The sequence below is a fragment of the Canis lupus genome, chromosome 1 (genome assembly GCF_003254725.2).
Source record: "Canis lupus dingo isolate Sandy chromosome 1, ASM325472v2, whole genome shotgun sequence".
Lineage (NCBI taxonomy): Eukaryota > Metazoa > Chordata > Mammalia > Carnivora > Canidae > Canis > Canis lupus.
In genome coordinates, this window is record NC_064243.1 from 21,456,868 (window position 1) to 21,474,509 (window position 17,642).

A 17,642-nucleotide genomic window follows, 5' to 3' on the forward strand; every position below is an offset into this window, starting at 1 on the left:
CAGTTTTAATGGGATCATCTTATTTTATCTTACTGACCTGTTAAATCTCCTAATATGTATTGAAGATATGAGTTATTTGTAAGATTTATGCATTCCAAGTATCCTTTCCACTCTATGGTCTGCTTTTTTAGTCTTCCTCTGAATCTTTTGATGAATAGAAGCTCTTAAGTTTAAGGAAATCTAATTTTCTATTTTTTTCCATTATGGTTAGTGAATTTTTATGCCCTTTTTAATGTATAGTTTTTCCTTATCTAAATGTCAAACAAGTATTTTCTTATGTTTTCTTCTAGACACTTTATTGTTTTACCTTATCCATCTGAAATTGTATGAATGTGCATTGGATGACATAGAGTTAAAATCCCCTCCCCACCCCACCTATGTATATTGATCTGATCCATCATCACTTAATGAAAAGATCATTTTCCTCTTTCTATTATAGTGGCATCATTGTCATGAATTAGGTGACAGATATGTGTTGGTCTGTTCTGGTCTCTCTATTTTGTTCCATGGGTCTCTTTATTAATGCTTGTGACAAAATACACAAAATAATATTTGTAGTTTTATAATAAGCATCGATATATAGTATTGTAATTATGTGACTTTGTTCTTGACAATTGCTTTTGGTCTTCATGGCCATTGGTATTTTCATATATTTTTAGAGTCAATGACCATACTTACTGACACACACACACACAGAACAGAGATCTTGCTGCTATATTGATTTGGGTTTTGATCTATCTATAAATCAATTTGGAAAAATTGATGTCTTTATAATACTGAGTATTACAATCCATGAATATGGTATATCCCTCCATTTATTTGGATCTTTTAAGTTTATTTCAGTACTTTTTAAAAAAGATTGTATTTATTTATTCATGAGAGACACATAGAGAGAGAGAGGCAGAGACACAGACAGAGGGAGAAGCAGGCTCCATGCAGGGAGCTGGATGTGGGACTTGATCCCAGGACTCCAGGATCACCCCCTGAGCTGAAAGCAGATACTTAACTGCTGATCCACCCACGCGTCCTTATTTCAGTACTTTTTATAATTGTTTCAATAGATGTCTTATACATTTTTCATTAGATATTTCTAGATATGTAAGAGATTTTATTCCTGTAAATACTATTATTTTTAAATGAAACACTTATGGGGATCCCTGGGTGGCTCAGCAGTTTAGCCCAGCCTTCTACCCACAGAGTCCCAGGATAGAGTCCCACATCAGGCTCCCTGCATGGAGCCTGCTTCTCCCTCTGCCTGTCTCTGCCTCTCTGTGTGTGTGTGTCTCTCATGAATAAATAAATAAAATCTTAAAAAAAAATGGAACACTTAAAGTATTTGTTGCCAGTATATAGAAATGTAATTTATTTTCATAAATAGATCTTTTATAGAGAGATCCTGATAAGGACATGTATTAATTCTAGCAGTTGATCTGTAAAATCTTTTGGATTTTCTCACACACAATCATTTCATCTCCAAATAATGAGAACTTTCTTTCCTTTTAAATATTCATATTTTACTTTTTCTATTCTTCTACCTCTCACCCTCTCTTCTTCTCTCCCTTTCTCCCTCCCTGTTCTTTTGTTGTTTTTGTTTTCTTATTGCAGTGGCTCAATCTTTCAATATAATGCTGGATGGATTTGGTGATAGTTGGCATCCTTTCTTTTTCTGGTCTCAATAGTTCAAGGCCAGCCTCACCATTTCTAGTAATCCTTTAAATATTTCTAATTCTCTATTCTTTCTGTGATCTTTTTGCATCTCCAATTTCAGTTTTGTTAAAGTTTTCTACTATGTCTTATATTTCTCTTCCTCTCTATTTTGTATATTTCATCCTTTCCATCTCTGTGCTTCAATTTGATCTATTTTCTAGCTAATTAATTCCTTCTTCTCTGTCTACTCTGATGTTAAATCCATCTACCAAATCCTTAATTCATTATTTTATTTTTCAGTTTTAGGATTTCCATTGATTTTTAAAATATATTTTAATTCTTGAGTGAAATTTCCATCCTTTCATTTATTTTCTTTAGCATACAGACCATAATTATTTCAATGTCTATGTATAAGTCTAATATCACTGTGAGTTTCCTTTTGTCTATTTTTTTCCCCTCACATTTTGCTCATTTGGTGTTTCCTGGTACTCCAGCTGATATTTTGACCAAATGCCAAAAGTGAGCATGAAAATTTGTAGAGGAAAAAAAAAAAAAAGAAAATTTGTAGAGGATCTGGGTGATAGTATTCATTACAGAAAGGATTTTTTTTTTTTTTTTTCCTGGCAGGTAGACTTTAGGTAGTCACCTTGATCCAATCAAAATGTGTCTACTGCAGACTTTCCCTATTCCTTGAGGTTGGCTCTTCAGTGGTTCAGCTGAAAAGTTGGGGCTATTTTTGGTGTTTGCTCCTTTTTGGCATATTCTTTATTCCAATTTTGTTTCCCCAGAACTGTGATGCCAGGAGATATATACTTAGTTCTTTATTCTTTAGCCTTGTGGCAGCTATGTTTTGTTTTTAGTATGTTGTGCCAAATACATTCTTAGCCATGAGTTGGAAGATGTCTCAGGGGAAATTGTGCCCAGTATGTAAAGCTTGCTTCCCTGGAGTTCTCTATTCTCCAGAGTTTGGCCCTTTAAGCCCTGGCTGCCTCAATAATCCTGAGTTTCAGTTTTTGCCTTCTCAGCCCAGTAAAATTACCAGTAAACCTTAGCTTCTATGCTCTGCTGTGATATTGGATAAGTCCTGAGGAGTAAAAATAACAGCATTTTTTTAAACCTGTGTGTGTGTGTGTGTGTGTGTGTGTGTATGTGGTAAGAATACTTAATATTTACTCTTTTGGTAAATTTAAAGTGTGTGATACAATATTATTTATAGTCACATAACCTATTCATCTTTAAAACTGAAGGAACTTTTTGACACCATAACCCCTGAAAACAAACATTTTACTCTCTAAAATAACATCTTTTGGACTTGTCTCAACATCTGGATATCTTGGTTGCTCTCCAATGCCTTCATTTAGCTGGTTTGAATTTCACTCAGGTTTTATAATTGTTATGACAGGAGATTTTGTATGATACCGGGTATTCTATCATAGCCAAAGTAGAAGATTGAGATAAATATTTGTCTTTTCCCCTGATTGGCTTTGATACTGGGCAACTTAGTAAGTTTTATGAACCTGAGTTCACTCATTTCAAAATGGATTCAATACAAACTACCTTAATGTAAGATGGAATAAGTAAGATATGCACATAGAGTTAACACAGTTCTTGGCATTTAATAAACCAAATATTTTCATTTTTTTCTAATGATAACTTTAATACAAATAATCAGCTGCTTTACACACTTGTTCCAGACAGGGTTGAAAGAATGTTCAAGGTGTTAGGTACAGTATAAAGAATGCCCAGGGGCATATATATAATATGTTAATACTGCTCAGGCAAGTAGAGATTCAAGGTAGACTAAAAGACAGTACAATTATAGGAAAAGCACAGTTATAAGGAGGCAGTGGTTGGGAGTCTTAGCAGATAGGTAGGTGGGCTGTCTACATTAAAAAGTCAATTATCCAAGCTTGTCTGCTGGCCACAGGGGATGGTAAAAGGTCAGAACACAGGCAGGGCTCTTATTTCTAGGGCTGGCATGGACAAAGTAGGCCACACACACGTAATGTGTAAATAGACAGGATATAGAATGTTTAAGAAAAAAAAAACACTCAAGCCCATTATTTTCAATAGCCAAATTATGGAAATAGCCCAAGTCTGCATCAAATGATGAATGGATAAGGAAGATATGGTGTATATACACAATGGAATATTATTCAACCATAAAAAAGAATGAAATTGGGACACCTGGGTGGCTCAGCAGTTGAGTGTCTGCCTTTGGCTCTGGGCGTGGTCCCAGGGTCCGGTGATCAAGTCTTACATCGGGCTCCCTGCATGGAACCCACTCCTCCCTCTGCCTATATATCTCTCTCTCTCTCTCTCATGATTAAAATCTTTAACAAAAAAAGAATGAAATCTTGTCATTTTCAATGATATGGATGGAGGTAGGGAATCCTATGCTAAGTGAAATAAGTCAGTCAGAGAAAGGCAAATACTATATGATTTTGCTCATATGTGGAATTTAAGAAGCAAAACAGATAAGCAAAGGGGGAAAAAAAAGAGAGAGTGAGAGATCAAATCAAGAAACAGACTCTTAACCATAGAGAAGAAACTGATGGTCACCAGAAAAGCTGTGTGGGAGGATGGGTTAAGTAGATGATGGAGATTAAGAAGTACATTTGCTGTGATGAACACTGGGTGTTGCATGGAAGTGTCGAATCACTATACTGTACACCTGAAACTAATATTACACTGTTTGTTAACTAACTGAAATTTATATAAAAGCTTAAAAAAATAAAGGGAAAAAATAGGTTCACACCTTTATTAAAAGTAACCAGATGGAGAGACAGCCTTGTGATTAGGGCAGAGGCCAATTACAGGATTCTAGCTCATGTTTAATTGGATTTTGACAACTAACCATGATGGTAAGCCCAAGCATATGGGGTCAGAACTTCCTCTAAGCCTCAGGCTCAAAGCCAAGATTGGGAACTGGTAAGGGACTGAACTTGTAAGGAGAATTGTGTATCCTAAACAATGGAAAGATAAAGGGTACAGAAACTGGAAGAACAAGGCAGGATCAACCGGTCAAAGAGTCACAGAAGTAATGCTGCCTTCAGTCCCCTACTTTTATGCCATGGTTCCATGTCTATAGAAAAGTGTAGTAAATGGCAGGGACTATTTATTGGCTCTCTGGCTAGCTTTATATCCCTTCTTGAGTATGGAGGATCATGATCCCAGGGCGTTAATCATAGAAGAAAACCAGAAGCCTCATGTGAACACTACATTAAGAGAGGCATACTAAGTAAGTCTTCATGGGGATAATCTACTCCCTTCGGGTCTGTTACCATTGAACATAAATAATAGAGCTTGTTGTTTGTTCTGTTATTTTTGGGTCATGATCATGTTGAATCAATCAACACAGATTCAATGAAACCTACTACATGCTAGACTCTGCATTTAGACATTCTTTGGCCAAACCCCAGGTACTCCATTTTTAAGCCAGATGAGCCTCACCTGGCTCTTTGTACTCGTTTCCTAATATGTAAAATGATCATAATCATAGTACTTATTTTACAGGGTTGTTGTGAAAAGCAAATGAGATGCAGAGGGCTTAGCACCTTCTCTAAAGCATAATAAACGTTCCTTATATGTTTGAGTCATCTATTGTGAAACAATAAGTCACAAAAACAAACAACATTTATTATGGCACAGTTTCTGTGGGTCAGGATTTCAGAAGCAGCTTAGCCAATGGTTCTTGTTGGGGTCTCCTACGAAGCTTCAGTCAAGGTGTTGTCTAGAGGTGCAGTCATCTCTAGGCTCAACTTGAAGGATCTGCTTCCGAGCTCACTCCCATGGCTGTTGGCAGTGTTCTCCTCAGTGCGGCCTTATGGCATGGCAGCTGGATTCCCATACAGCAACACAAGCCAGGAGAGTGAGAAAGAGCACACCTAGGACAGAAGGCAGAGTCCTTAGGACATGACATCCTATCACTTCTGTTGTAAACTGTTCATTTGAAGTGAGTCACAAAGTCCAGCCCACACTCAGCAGAAGAAAGCATACCCACTATAGATATCACTTCAATCTCATCAGGGCAAGGCTGACATGCAATGTGCAAAGCAGAAGCCTGTGTCACTGTCAGATAGTTTCTCTCAGTTCCAACTTCCTGACTGAGCATAAGGGACCCCAGTAGTCTGGAGGCATGAGGAGATGGCCCACGGCTGCTGAAGATACTGTGTGTGTCGTTGGTCTTGTCAGTCCTGGGAAGCTCAATATCTCCCTGTATGACAGCCATTCTCTACCAGGGACTTATGCTGGGACCCACGGGTGGTGGTTAGTTGCAAGGGCTCTAGATCCGTGCTGATCATATTCAAACTCTCCACCACTCACCAGCCAGGAAACCTTGGAGGAATTACCTAACCTTGCTGCATCTCAGTTTCCTTAAATGAAAATGGGAAGAAAAATAGTAAGTGCTTGTAGTTGAGAGAATTAAACAAGACAATCATGTAAAGTACTTCAGAATAGTGCCCGCCCCACAGAAAGTACTCAGTAAATGCTAGCTATTAGTATTTCTATAAACATAAAGGAAGAAATTGCATTATCAGTTTATCTACTTCCCTTTGTGGGCATGTTAAAAAACTTGCAATATCCAGGTACTTAGACTAACCTTAGAGTCACACAGGCTCCATCTTTCTACAGGGAGAAATCGGAGTTACTGCCCAGGCATCTTTGAGCGGAGTGCTACTGCCTTGAACTTTCTGGGGTTAGGCAGCCCTAAGGAAATCTATTTCCCATATATTAAAAGTGCCTGCAACATACTAGCCACTCAAAAAATACCAATTACCTTCTCATCTCTCCCTTTACTCCTATTTACAATGAACTAGAAGTGAAAAGATATCTCTCTATAAAATGTAATTGGCAATAGAAAGGCGTACCTGCTGAGTGAGTGGTTCAGGTGGTACGAGTTATGGGATCCCAGAGGAGGAAGTGATTTGGTGAGGTACTCAGGAAATGGATGGGTAATTATCAAGGGAATTTAGATTCTACAACCCACCAGAAAAGATAGTTTAGGGTGAGCGTGCATTTTCTTTCAATTACCTGACAACCCAAGGTGAAATCAGGCTGTTTGAAATGTTCTGGTATTAGCAGCTCTGCCCTCATATTTCTTCATATATCCTTAACCAGTTGGGTTTTCTTTTAGTGAAAATGGTGTTAACTAAATCAATTTTCTTCTAAGGCTGGTGATCAGTATCATTTACATCTTTACAGAGTTTTCAGCTCCTCAGAGGCAAGTTTTTTTTTTTTTTAATATTTATGTATTTATTTGCAAGAGACAGAGAGAGGAAGCACAGGGAGGAGAGGGGTAGAGGGTGAGGCTCGATCCCAGGACCCTGAGATCATGACCTGAGCTGAAGGCAGCTGCTTAACCAACTGAGCCACCTAGGCGAGCCAGAGGCAAGTTATTGACAAATAAAAGGAAGTTTGCCCTTTTAATGATCATGTGAATTAACCAGAAAGAGAAATTCATTGAGGTGGTAATTGCTAGTCAATTTGAGCCCTCCTTATTATACATGCATTAGAAACACTTCCGTTAAGGGGCACCTTGATGGCTCAGTGGGTTATAAGCATTTGCCTTTGGCTCAGGTCATGGTCTCAGGGTCCTGGGATGGATCCCCGTATGTATCCAACTCTCTGCTCAGCAGGGAGTCTGCTTCTCCTTCTCTCTGTCCTTCCCCTCATTCATTCTATCTCTCTCTCATAAATAAATAAATAAAATCTTTAAAAAAAAGAAATACTTCTTTTAAAATAGGTTACCTGCTCTACTAGATGTGAGAATAGTCGAATGTGGAAGTATGTATATTTTACAATTATGACCCTTAAATGAATTGGCATCATTAGAACATTAATATTTCCTCTTAATTTATTAAGCATTGAATGAAAGAAATTTAGAAACTGGGGTAGAATTTTCTCGTTTTGGGAAAAAAACTTGGCAGAGTGTAAAAGGATAGATTTTCAATTCAGAACTAAGAAATTTGAAATGGAGCAAACTAATTGAAGGTTCCCAGCTCAACAATTAAGACTATTAACTAGATAAAATATTTATAAATTAGATACTGAGGATGGAACGTATGGCGTGAGGACTATAGTTAACATTGCTACGTGGTGTATCTGAAAATTGCTGAGAGTAGATACTAAAAAGTTATCGCATAGAAATACATGAATGTTGAGTCCTTATGGTGTATAGTTTAAACTTACATGGTGCCGCATGTTAATTATACTTTCCTAAAACTGAAAAAATTAGACAACTTACTTATAATTTGTAATGCCCTGTGGGATTCAGAATATCTGTTGGGAGCTGTTTTTGGTGTTGACTTTTAACTGGATTGTTGTATCTTCAAGGAAGTACAAAAACTACTAATTATCTAGTATTTCTAATTTATTTTGTAAAACTGTTCCATAGAAAATACTTATTAACCACAAAACATAATAAGAAGAGATATGATTTCCTTTCTTTTTTATAGCAATTGTGATTGTAATCCGAGTAGTTTTCCGAAACTACTTTCTATGGCTGAAACATGAGTCAGTTTGGAATTTAGGGCAATGCTCTCTACTGCAATGGACATTCACATTTTTTCCTGATAGATAATGAGCAAATTTTGGTAGCAATCAATAATCTAAACCTAAAACAAATTACTTACACCTAATCAAAAAAAGGTTTATTCTTTTGCAAGGTCCATTTTATAACTACAACGTATCACAGTAAACAGATTTGCAATAGCATTCTTCTCTTCTCCTCTCCAAACTGTCTTGATTTTATATGATGAGGCAAAAACACTCAAATTAAGAATGATGTATCCATTGATCTCTGAGTAGCTTTCTTCTAGACTCTGCCAATAAGAGATTATTATTTAGTATAAATTTCTCATCAAATTTTATTTTAAATTGCAAGGAAGATTATTATTTCACGAGAAAGACTAAGGAAATTCATCTCTTCTCTGGCTTTTGTATTTTGATTTAAAGCACCATGGTTCTCCCAGGCTTATAAAACATTGACTTACTGTATGAGGTTACTATTGCTACCAAATAAATCACCACAAACTTAGTGGTGGCTTAAAACAACACCTGTTATTATCTGTGTCCATGGATCAGAAGTCTGGGCACAGTGTGCCTCAACTGGTCTTACTCTGTGGATGGTCTCAGGAAGCCACAAACCAAGATTCTGATGGAGTTGAGTTCATGATTAGAGTCTGAGGCAGAACCTGCTTTGGAGCTCATCCAGGATGTCAGGATTTCATTCTCATGCTTTCCATGTGGCCCGTCCAGCTCTAAGCCCGCAACAGCAAGTTGAGCCCTGCTCACGCTTCACATATCTCTGACTTCTGCCTCTGCCATGTCTTGCTGCCTTTAAGGGCTGATATGATTATTTGGGCCCCAACTGGATAATCCAGGATAGTCTCTCTATTGTATGGTCTATTGTATGGTCAATTGGTGGCAAGCATGGGGTTCTAAAAACAAATTCTCAGAATATATTTTTGAGTGAATGTGTTTATTCTTGAACCAATCGCTGCCTAGTGGGATGGAATATGCTGCAAGCTTACACCGATCAAGGCCAACTCTTGGGGCTGGAGTAAATCAATTCAGCCTAAACCACCTGGTGGAAAATCCAGGGTCCTGTAGAGGAAAACAGAGGCTGGCTTGGCAATTAACAAGTATCTTCTAACAAATTGCAAATAACTTTATGAAAAAAGAAAAAGGAAAAAAGTGTACTACCCTACCATCCTAGCATCACCACTATTAATATTTAGGTTTGTTTACTCTTTGGTTTATGTCTTTTCCCCTTAGATAAGTGTTTTATTTAGCATATTTGTAAAAATAGTATATTTATAATTTCATGTCATACCTTTTCATTAGATATTATTTCATATCCTTGATAAACTCTAATAACTGGAATAACGGTATTCCATTGAGTAGAACATACCATATTTACTTAACCAATCTTCTACTATTGAACACTATTGAACGTTTAATTGACTCCTTATTATTGTTTGCTTCGTTTATTTGTTTTGGTTTATTGCTTTGCTATTATGTATGCTAAAGGAAATCGTTATGTATGCTATTCCAAAATTTCATCTAAACAAGCCTAAAAAATGATTTAGTCTTAATGCCTATATTTATCCCAATATATCAACAAGATAAGAGATGGAATTTACATATGGTAAGTACCTGACTCTCCTATTGACTTCAATACCTTTTTCTATGTGCTAATTTATTTAGGCAATCAAATTAAATACTTCATGTCCATGCATGAGAACATACTGTAGCCTTCCCTAAAAACATAGAGATATGGGAAATTAGGATACCTTCTTTGGATTAAACTAGTGAAATTTCTAGGCACCAATGTATGCCAAGTACAGTTATAAGCACTAAGTGATAAAGCAGACATAGTCCCTGCTCTCATGGGTGGATATGATTAATCATCCATGGAATTAATTAAAGAGATTACTTACTGATGATTGAGTCTAGCATTTGGGAAAACCCTAAGCTTCAATCAAGACAACTTGGTTATCATTTTAGGGGGTAAGGATATGAATGAATAAGTCAGAGAATGGAAACCTAATTGATAACAGGAATTCCAGTTTGAAGATTGAATATGGGAGGCATAGAATTGAGATACTCAAAGATATAAAAGTGGTCATTGTCCATCCCTTAGCTGTGCAAGGAAGAGCCTCCCTGTGGATTCATGAAATCTGGTCCCTCTGAAAGGGACATCTGTGCTTGCTCATGGGACCATTTCATTTTGTTCTGATTTCAGTCTACTAATTGATATTTCTATAGTAGATTGATCCCCTCTAGTTTGATCACAGCCTGGTTTGGGGTGTATCTTTCAAGCACACCAGCTTCCCAGAGGAGACATAAAAGTTAACCCTGCCAGGGCATCACCTATATCCTGCTAGAGCAGAATCTTGCAATAGGCTGGGTCAGACCATGGGTGTTTGAGACAATTTTTTAAATCACTGTTTCTCAAATCATGGGGCAGGAGCTATGAAGGAGGGGATGAAATTAATGAAGTGGCTTGTGATAAAACATTTATAAAAATATGAAATAGAATAGAGGGGAAAATGTGTTGCTAACAATAAGGCATTATGGGAGTCAGGTGCTAACCTGTCCTGTCAACACACTATCTTTTCCTTTTTATTTGAATTGTAACACTGATCAATTCAGTCAGCTAATTAGTTAATTGAAAAATATCAAACCAGTTTGTGAGTGATTAAAAAATTAATAGGTTATTAATGTTGCAGATTAACTGTGCAATGATATCAACTAGAGTGCTTATTAAAAATGCAGATTTCATGCATCCACTCTTAGACATTCCAATTCAGATATTTATTTTTTTAAAGTTCATTTTATTTTTTTAATTAAAAACATTTTTTCAATGTATTTTTTTAGAAATTTATATTTTATTGGTGTTCAATCTGCCAACATATAGAATAACACCCAGAGCTCATCCCATCAAGTGCCTCCCTCAGTGCCCGTCACCCAGTCACCCCCACCCCCGCCCACCTCCCCTTCCACCACCCCTAGTTCGTTTCCCAGAGTTATGAGTCTCTCATGCTCTGTCTCCTTTTCTGATATTTCCCACTGATTTTTTCTCCTTTCCCCTTTATTCCCTTTCACTATTTTTCATATTCCCCAAATGAATAATTCAGATATTTTGAAGTGAGACCTGGGACTCTATTTAAACTAGAGCCCCAGATGACTTTGGTATAATCAGTCACATAAGTCCTGAGTTTGGGAACCAAGGTTTGGATGACAAACTCAACACAGGGAGGAGCTCTTTTTGTCTACTCATTTGAAGCACTGGGATATTTGTACTGTCAATACTTAGGTGTTTTAGGTATCAGTAAAGCTAATGGAAGGTAACTTGCGGAGTATATGAAATTTCTCAAATGACGTAGAACAAATACTGTGCTGTGGAAAGAAAAATGGTGTCCCCTCTCTCAAGATAACTCAACAAAAGACTGATTTTTCTTAGGATTCACCATGCTTAGCATTATGTTGCTTTTCATCCTTTATCAACAACAACTTGGGAATTTATCAGAATATGTGAATACATAACGATGAATATCTAGGTTGGGAATAGCTGAAACGCTAAGCTTAGGAATTGATATGGAACAGGCAATCCCATTTATTTAAGATTTTTTTTTCCTACTTGTGCAATCAAGTTACCATGGGAACCTAAAGGCTCATTTACCACATATGAATGCACAATGCTATCAGTTTTTAAATGAACACAAAAAACTTGCTAAAGATCCCTTCAGTTTCTTCTACCTTCAGAATGATGTACTTTATAAAAACGAACAAATTATTTAACTGTAGACAGTTTAAATGTAGAATTTTGGTAAAACTCCAAATTGGTAAATTTAATTTTGTAAAATCAAAATTATCTTTGTTCATTTGAATGTTTTCTCTAATAATCTAGATGTTGATGTATATAATCCTTCAAAGAGGGGTGACATTTAAGTATGCAATGATGTAATTAATCTGAATGGACATTGGCAGTAGCTTTGCAGGGCCTTGTGCTCATCTAGGCATTAACCCAGCTTTTGACTGGATTATGGAGAAGTTCTGAGAATGTCGGAAGAGCTAGTATGGCTAGAATGGGAAGGAGAGACAAAGAATTCAAACAGCAGATACTTTCCAACTAGTATAAAAAGTCAGTATTTTAACACATACACATTCAGTGTGTGCTATCTGTCTGATTTCTAGGGCTGCTTCAAAGGGACTTTTGAGCTTTTGATTTCATGTTGAAGTTCAGGCTAGTGAGGTAGCAATTAGATGTTGCTAGGAAGACCGTAGGTGCAATTTAGAATGAGAAAATATAAAAGTGCACAAGATAATCAGGGTGATTTTCCAGTGAACAAAAAAATTGGGTTGCATTGAGCAAAATGATGATTTGCTCATTTAGAACACCACTGATACAGAGTTTCACATATTTACACATAGATAGACAGGAAAATATGCGTAGGCAAATGTTGGAGGAGTCTCAAATGACAATGAATAAGAAAGGTCTCTTTTCTTTTGTTTTCAAACAAATATTTCTAACCTTGTTTTGTCAAAACTCCTTCATTACCAGATAGAGATTGGCAATATTTCAGTCCAACGTTGGTAACTACTAACTCTTTTCTCACCATTACTTCAGTTAGGATAGGCTTGTTGTGCGTGTTCCCAGGAGCTGCCTGTAGAGGTAAAGGGCCAGGCAGGTGGTGTCTTTGTCTTTCTTAGGGGAGGCTATAGCCCATGGCCCAGCAAACATGCAGGTAGGGAGAAGGGAGAAGTCACAATCATCCTTTGTGACTCTGACACAAACGATCAAAATAACTAGAGGGCCCTCCCTTCCTGCTCTCCTGTAGCAGTGAGGAAAGAGATAGTTGTCACAAACTCTGTGCACCCCCAACAGTCAATCCCGCTTCTCCCCTCTAGGACTTTTTATAGTAAGTGGGAGGGAGATATTCTACTAAATTTGATCGGGTAACTGATGAAAAAAATGGGTCTTCCCTAAAATGCAATAAATAAATTATAAGTCATAACAAAGAGATACTATTTCATATCTATCATATTGGCAAAAATTATATATGACCTAGTTTGGGTTATCAGATACATTTGTGCACCCTCATTGCAGTGAAAATTGGTCTAATCTCTTCGGGGGAAATTTTTGGCACTATCTTTTAAAATTAATTTTGAACATACTCAAAACATTTTTGATTGCATTAATTTAAAAAGATGCATATATCTTTTAACCCTAGATTTTAATTGCTAGGGATTTACCATTCATACCTATTGCATAAATCCAAGGGTGATTATTGCAGCATTAACATAATAATAAAAAAAAAAGGACCAAAACCAATATAAACATCGTCAATAGAGTGCGACTCTATTATATTATACATATAACAGAATACTACAGAATTTAAACTAATTGAGGCAAATGTATACCTGCTGATTTAGAAAGATCTGGGAGATATGTTACAAGAAATTCCAAGGCACAGACATGAATAATATATGATATGATGGTATTTTTATAAAACTACATATGCAATTGTTTCTCTCTATATCCTTTTTAATTAAAATATTTTTTGTACATGCATACAAATTCTGAAAGTGTGTATAAGAACATATATACAGTGTTTATCCCTGTGAGTGGCACTGACAATTGCTGGGTGCGGAGATGCTTTTACTACTCAAATTATATACTCTCTATTGTTTGAATGTTTTAAAACTATTTGCCTGCCTTACTGTCATAATGACAATAAAGTAGTAGAAAGCTAAAATAATTCTGGTATGAAGAATGGAGGTTATAACTAAAGAATTAGTTTTTGTTGCTCCTGTAAAGGTCATCAAATTTAGCACATTGAGAAGGAGGTGGAGAACCTGTTTTGTGACCCCCCTCCCCTGTTGTTCACTTGGCCATTGTTTGTTGTTATAAGATCTGTGTTGTTGCCCCAGGTGCTCATACCCCCCACCTGGAAGGCCTCCTGCCTCTTGCTCATATTACCGTTGGTCACTATGGCAGCTCCTGTTCAACACAATCCCTTTGAAATAAGGCTGTGTCCACTGCATGGGTGGCATGTGGCCGGGGTTAGGCAAAGAGTTTGTGAAGCAGCATCTGTGTCTCTCACCCCGCCTCCAGCTAGGAGTGGCTATGGATTTTCCTTTATTCTTTAAATACCCCTGCATAACTACATGATGAAAGGGATTATGATTGTAGGGTAGGGAAATTGTCTAGAGCTGGAAGCCATACAAGGCTTTTCTTCTAGACCAACGGAAAAACAGTCAAGAATTTAATCCCTGGTGTACATCTACTTTTCTAAAATTGGTTCTACTGTCTGCTCTTCAGGAGTACCTCCTTCCTCTCATGTATGGTGCCAATTTCTACCAACCCTTGGGAAAATGTATTCTCTGTTCAATGTGCCTGAGAATACTAATTGTTAAGCAATAATCATCCTCTCTTTCTTCCTTAGCAATACAATCCTGAATTTATTTGATAGGATAATGTGTCCAGCTGAAAATTTACATTTCCTACACCTGCTCACATCTAGTGGTGAAGAGAGGTATGTAGAAGTGTTTTATGGGACTTCTAGGAAACATTTTTAAGGATGACTATGTGATTTTTGGCATGGGATTTTTGGCTTTCTTCCCTGCTGCTACTTCTTGAGGAAAGCTCAGCTGTGATGGCTGGCACTTGAGCCATCATCTTGAATTATGATAATTCTCTCTATTGAGAATAAAACCTAATTCAGGTGACCTGAATCCACCTCACCTTGGGGAGATCAACAATTGGTAAAGAAACAGGGCCACCGGCCTGCTTTGGTTTTCCAGTTTCTAGAGTTACAGTACAGATTGGACATAGTTTGGTTCCCTTTGAATTCTCTTTTCTGGAATATGTTGGAGACACACTATTTTTTCCAGTTATACAGCAGTAGTTTAAAAATATTTTTTATGGCTATTGTCTTAATGGGATGCCTCTGGGTTGCATACATTTTGGTCACATTAACCCAGCTAATCCCCACACCAGCCCTATGTATAACTCACAGTAGAGATCTCATTTCACGTTGCTATGCAGAGCAGTACTGATTTCTTTCATTGGCGATTCTTCCCTCCTGCTTTTTAAATTGCATTAAGTTGTGAATTGCTGGCACTTTGAAATATGCCCAGTCCTGACCCAAGTCCACATAATGATCCCCAGACCTCATAATAAAATTACTCTTACAAGAACTTGTTTCAGTTCTTAGGCAAGGTCATGCTTGTCCATAATCTCTGATGGTAGTACGGTATGGTTAGTGGATAAATTCCATATTTTTTTGTTTGTTTGAAAACAGTTTAACTTACCAAAAGTTTTTTTTTTATATTACTTATTTGGAGTTCAATTTGCCAACATATAGTATAACACCCAGTGTTCATCCTGTCAAGTACCCCCTCAGTGCCTGTCACCTAGTCACCCCACCTCCCCTTCCACTACCCCTTGTTCATTTCCTAGAGTTAGGAATCTCATGTTCTGTCTCACTCTCTGATTTTTCCCACTCATTTTCTCTCCTTTCTCCTATAATCCCTTTCACTATTTCTTATATTCCCCTTATGAGTGAAACTATATGATGATTGTCCTTTTCCGATGGACTAATTTCACTCAGCATAACACCTTCCAGTTCCATCCATGTCGAAGCAAATGGTGGGTATTTGTCATTTCTAATAGCTGAGGAATATCCCATTGTACACATAGACCACAGCTTCTTTATCCATCATCTATCAATGGACACCGAGGCTCCTTCCACAGTGTGGCTATTGTGGACGTTGATGCTGTGAACATCGGGGTGCAGGTGTCCCAGCATTTCACTGCATATGTATCTTTGGGGTAAATCCCCAGCAGTGCAATTGCTGGGTCATAGGGCAGATCTATTTTTAACTCTTTGAGGAACCTCCACACAGTTTTCCAGAGTGGCTGCTCCAGTTCACATTCCCACCAACAGTGCAGGAGGGTTCCCCTTGCTCCACATCCTCTCCAACATTTGTTGTTTCCTGCCTTGTTAATTTTCCCCATTCTCACTGGGGTGAGGTGGGATCTCATGGTGGTTTTGATTTGTGTTTCCCTGATGGCCAGTGATGCGGAGCATTTTCTCATGTGCATGTTGGCCATGTCTATGTCTTCGTCTGTGAGATTTCTGTTCATGTCTTTTGCCCATTTCATGATTGGATTGTTTGTTTCTTCGCTGTTGAGTTTAATAAGTTCTTTATGGATCTTGGATACTAGCCCTTTATCTGATGTGTCATTTGCAAATATCTTCTCCCATTCTGTAGGGTGTCTTGTAGGTTTGTTGACTGTTTCTTTTCCTGTGTAGAAGCTTTTTATCTTGATTGAGTCCCAATGGTTCATTTTGCTTTTGTTTCTCTTGCCTTCATAGATGTATCTTGCAAGAAGTTGCTGTGGCCAAGTTCAAAAAGGGTGTTGCCTGTGTTCGCCTCTAGGATTTTGATGGATTCTTGTCTCACATTTAGATCTTTCATCCATTTTGAGTGTATCATTGTGTCTGATATAGAGAATGGTCTAGTTTCATTCTTCTGCATGTGGATGTCCAATTTTCCCAGCACCATTTATTGAAGAGACTGTCTTTCTTCCAGTGGATAGTCTTTCATCCTTTGTCGAATATTAGTTGACCATAAAGTTGAAGGTCCACTTCTGGATTTTCTATTCTGTTCCTTTGATCTATGGTCTGTTTTTGTTCCAGTACCACACTGTCTTGATGATTACAGCTTTGTAGTACAACCTGAAATCTGGCATTGAGATGCCCCCAGCTATGGTTTTCTTTTTCAATATTCCCCTGGCTATTCACAGAAATCATAAGATGATTTGTTCCAACTCTCTGAAGAAAGTGCATGGTGTTTTAATAGGGATTGCATTAAATGTGTAAATTGCCCTGGGTAGCATGAACATTTTCACAGTATTATTTCTTCTAATCCATGAGCATGGAATGTTTTTCCATCTCTTTGTGTCTTCCTCAATGTCTTTCAGAAGTATTCTGTAGTTTTTAGGGTATAGATTCTTTACCTCTTTGGTTAGGTTTATTCCTAGGTATCTTCTGCTTTTGGGTGTAATTGTAAATGGGACTGACTCCTTAATTTCTCTTTCTTCAGTCTCACTGTTAGTGTAGTGTATAGAAATGCCACTGATTTCTGGGCATTGATTTTGTATCCTGCCACACTGCTGAATTGCTGTGTGAGTTCTAGCAATCTCAGGGTGGAGTCCTTTGGGTCTCATCTGCAAAGAGGGAGAGCTTAACTTCTTCTTTGCCAATTTGAATGCCTTTTATTTCTTTTTGTTGCCTGATTGCTGAGGCTAGGACTTCTAGGACTATGTTGAATAGCAGTGGTGAGAGTGGGCATCCCTGTCGTGTTCCTGATCTTAGGGGAAAGGCTCCCAGTGCTTCCCCATTGAGAATGATATTTGCTGTGGGCTTTTTGTAGATGGCTTTTAAGATGCTGAGGAATGTTCCCTCCATCCCTACACT

The 17,642-nt window shown here is 37.5% G+C and overlaps 1 long non-coding RNA gene across 2 annotated transcripts; it reads right to left on the bottom strand.

The window, feature by feature from the left end:
- Positions 1–5,265: 5,265 nt before the first annotated feature.
- On the bottom strand, positions 5,266–12,895 carry LOC112644100 (uncharacterized). 2 transcript variants are annotated; one of them, XR_003126129.3, is made up of 3 exons: positions 12,689–12,884; positions 5,647–6,023; positions 5,266–5,534 (listed from the first exon to the last, which is right to left on the bottom strand). It is a non-coding gene; the product is annotated as an uncharacterized LOC112644100 (long non-coding RNA). The 2 variants fall into 2 exon arrangements; XR_007412047.1 differs by having other exon boundaries at positions 5,266–6,023; positions 12,689–12,895.
- Between the last annotated feature and the right edge of the window lie 4,747 nt (positions 12,896–17,642).